Here is a 4,566-nt window from a genome sequence, read left to right as displayed (position 1 = left end):
CTCTATGCTGGAGTCTCTCGTCTCATCGTATAATCATCTTTTGACTGGAGTGTCACCTCATCACCACTCAGTAGATGTAGGATTCTCATAGACGTTCCCTAAACCCTTCCTTCAGTCAGTTCACTACTTTCGCGGCTCGATCGGTTGAGGATGATAGCACTTATGCAGACACAAACAGGCCTGCTGAGTAAGTCTCATAAGAAACGTCCTATTGGTTCTTGTACTTTTCTATCCTACGCTGTATGTAGTGAGGTAACTCCCGAGGTCCAAACATATACTGCAACACAGAGCAGGGGTGTCCGAGTCGCTATATGTCGGAGTAGAGGTCGTATGCTGTAGACTACAGCCTGTAGTACAGACTTGTCATCAACGTTATGCAAAGCTGCACCAGTATCGAAGCAATACCAAAAATTGGAGATTGTTTTCTATCATTGTAGAAAATATGGAAATATATATGCTACAAAATACTTACCCGGCTCCCTTCCTCCCCGGCGTTGGGTCGTGCGCCGGAGGATGACACTAAACACGTGTGATCCTCGGCCAATGTGATGGGGCCAACCTCACACGGAACGTGAGGTGCCACACCACATCGCCAGGGTGGGCGGGAGGTTGGAAAAAAAGGACGACAAATAACTGAGGCGAAGGTGGGATGTAACCCAACATCCCGGAAGAACTTTGAATCACTGCTGAATAGCGCTAGGTGTTGCGTCGACACAACGTGACTGTCCCTTCACACACGCCGGAGACCGTCGCCGAGTAAACTGGCCCAACGAGTTGACCTCGATAATGAGGTTGTTTTAAGGAATCTCTCAGTGGGTCAATAGAAGCAATTTGATGATCTCCTTGTCTCTGGTCGTTTTTATACCTGTTATCGGCGTACGTGCGACACATTATAGTGACATGAAATTAGATATGGTTTCATACGTGTTTGCCTGCTACAGGTCATCGTTCGCGCTCGGCGTGGCGCCTCCTGGACCGGTGCAATTCCCAGGCGCGCCTCCGGGAATTGGTCCCACAGGTGAAGTCTCATTGCTACTGTTATCGGGAGGAGATGATATTTCCTTCAGGCTTCGGACCGCCCCCACCGGCGTCAACACTCCCACCAGGAGTAGGAGCTCCTCCGCCTCAAAGTGGGCCTGGTCCTGGTCTGCAACAGCAGCCTGTGAATGCATACGGACCGACTTCTGCTGAGCCACCCAGCGTCAGCGTCAGCGGCGATTCGTACCGTTGTGGGGGTCATGGGTCAAGCTTCATATTGTTTGCGAGTCACTTCACGAATGAGGTTTCATAAGCACCTGTCTGGATAGTCTTCAGTTTGTGTTTTATCGAAGCCGTGAGTAGAACAAGCATGGTGATTCAAAGAGGGAGCTTTTCTCCCAGAACACTTCCGGAGACCATCGTAGGGCGTTTGAAATTCTGAAGGGATCCTTATTGTGAATCGATGATGATTTACAACAACAGTCGTAACAGATATGCTAACGAGGCGAACAAGGCAGCAGAACAAATATCAATGCTTGTATTGGGTGGCGCCGCGGCGTGTGGTATTCTGGCAGGCATGTGGTTGGCCAAGTGAGGCTATAATCTCACTAAGATGCACTTGCCCATAATTGCGAACTCTCAGACCTCGTGGGAGTGTCAGTGATGACTCCGACTCTGACATGGATTCTGATAACGATTCGTGATGAACAATTCAAATGGCATGCACATTGAGTGATTTGTTGCATCGAGTTTCTCAATGTGGGAGGAGGAAAGCTCTTGTCGCGTGCGATGTTGAGTTCAATGCAGATGTAATGTAAGGTGTAGTCCCTATTCAGTTCACCGAACAAAATAACACTAACAGTGAAATCACTGCGCCATTAGGAGTGGGGGCCCCCACTAAGGGGTAGTGAATCCTCTGTTGAGGAACTCCCATTGGAGTGTACTAGGGAGTACTAGTTAGGTACATAGTATTGCGAAAATGAGACCACAAGATTCATGCGTGGAGGAGGTTACACTATCGAACCTGTCGGAAAAAAAAGGAAGCAGAATGCACGAGCCTATGATTGCTTCTTGAGTTTTGTCTTAGACAGTTGCGAGAGATGTGAAGCCTCAAGCTCGGCGGCGCCAATGTGAATGCGTACACTTTATAGTGATGGATCATTGCCAGTTGACCGTTGTCGTAAGTTCCCGCCTCCGCACAAATTGGTTCGTAGACTGATCTGTTCTGTTCACTAATCGAAGGCTGATCCTTGTATTGCAAGTGCTCTCCCTCAACAAAGGAATGTACGCCGTTTTGGTGGATATTCAAGTTTCTTATTTTATAAATTTTACTTTGAGGGCTGCGAGCCGTTTTATGCAACGATTAGGGGCAAACGAGGTTCGTGGCGCAAGACTTGCGCCGCAAATCTCAATGGAACTGTCTAATGTACGTGTGCGAATACGTGGGATCATGTCATCTCTCACAATTTCCACGTAAATTGGCAATTTACAAGCAGCAATAGTTAATAGTGCCACCGCTACACCGAAGACTGCAATTTCTTTCCTATGGTGCTTCACGTATATGTTGTCTACGTCAGTGACTCGAACGCATGACATTTCGTTATTTCGGAATATTTTCGGGTTCACAGTCCATAGGTGATTAAGGTTAGGTCCTTAGAGGTTGACTACGTGTGTTTACCAACGCTCTGTGTAGATCCTTCACTGAACACAGATCGACGACGATACGCTAATAACGTGTGTTACTGAGTCGAATTTGGCTCCAAAACTCATATGTCAACATGTAGGAAATCGCGCCCCCGTGGCGCGAAATGACGCATACGGTGTCACGCCGTCGGCGTGCATCCGAATTTCCGGCTACGCAGCCTCGTCCCGGGATCAAATGATTCTTCGTCATCATCTTCATTAGCTGCAAGGAGAAGATAGGGTGTCACATCCTACAACTCCTACTCAGAGTTATTCTCCAACATACATGTTGATCCGTTCTCTCCAATTCATATTCGTCTCATGCGCTGCTATCTTGTGGACCCGAAAGGTTTATACTCTGGCTACATTCAGCCCCCTGATGAGATGTACTTACAGTACCAATTTTCAAAGCCGCTTGCATGGGTAACTATTAGTGTTTCCTGTGGTGCCATGCAGGAGATTCAGGCGGCTTTTTATGTCAAACACGTCGTACACGGCTGGCCTGAGTATCAAGTGGTAAACACTAGACCGGGGACTAAAGTCATAGAATATCTTTGGAAGGAGTTCAGTAACTACACGACGACGTATTGCCCGACAATGCAAGTCTGTTGATGATCTCAGAAAGTTAGTGTATTGGTACTCGGCCGATGCTCTAAATGTTTCCATTGGAGGGAATCTCATGACGCTGAGACACATAGTTTGATTGCTACACATCTTATCATTAGTCCTCCTAGTAAGTATTTTCAGTCAGTATTTCTTTGAGTATTGATGAATAGCTCATGGTGATGTTGTTGTTCGGGAATCGAGAATATCCCGTTATTCGTGCGATCTCTCTCCACCTCTCGATCACTTCGAGGCACCCTTGCAGAGTTCACGCTTGATTTTTTTCTTCAAGTGTGACAGAAGCTCGTTGCTCTCGGGTAGGAAATATCGAGTATTCGCGAGCTGTCGTTGTCAATTATGATTCTAATAGAGGTTAACTTATTATCGATCTGAGTGCCTTGATGGCCAGCCAACAATCATTTTTCCTCATGATTGCTGACCTGAGTTCCAACAGTAAAAGTAAATTGGTAACTTACGAAGGATAACCTAGCCCGTCAAGCTTGAACCGACATTACGATGCCTTGACGCTCACGGGTGGGAGGCTCTGTGATCGTCACACGCCCCCAATGGTATTGACTCGACACTGTCGAGGCTCGCAGCTTCACTTAACGTAATAATCAACCGACACGGTTAGAAACCCTCTGTGACATCAGTACAGTGGTCTGATGATGTTATGACTGTTAGTCTCACGCGAGCATTCAGCGCCTGCAACACCGGAACAACAAGTGATCTACCTTGCGCCAACACTTTTCTAAAAGACTAAGCCCAAGACTGATCTGGGGCCTTCAAAAATTTGCTATGTGTCTTAGTCGAGACCTTCCAGCTCACCTGATCACATTGGTTTCTTCATAAGCGATAACCTTGTCGCAGTCTTGGATCTGATTCCCACGATGGCAATTCCCCCTAGATCAGATTCTCGACGAGGACATTATATTTCTCTATAAGCCATAGGGCACTCCTATTGTGTCGCTCATGGCATGCCGCGTAGCTGCGACGAATCATTAATGTGGTTTCCGAATATCGTGCGGAGTTATGCTTCCCTATGGTGATCTTCGTAAAGGTAGCGTCTACTTCGTAACATCGTCGTATCGTAATCAACTCATAGCGATGGATGTTGTCGAGCCCAGTGAGTGCTTCAACTCATATTTCCATATCTGTCAGGGTTCCCGCTAGAAGGACTCTCCGAGTCCAGCGAAGCCCGCTAATGACCAGAGGAGCTCTAAAGAGATGAGCAAAGTTGATATATTGTTGTTCACTAAGCATCGCATGGCCATTAATCTTTCATGCTTGTAGTTTTTGAGT

Source organism: Perkinsus marinus (genome assembly GCF_000006405.1).
Source record: "Perkinsus marinus ATCC 50983 genomic scaffold scf_1104296927884, whole genome shotgun sequence".
In the NCBI taxonomy this organism is placed as follows: domain Eukaryota; phylum Perkinsozoa; order Perkinsida; family Perkinsidae; genus Perkinsus; species Perkinsus marinus.
This window is presented reverse-complemented; position numbering follows the sequence as displayed.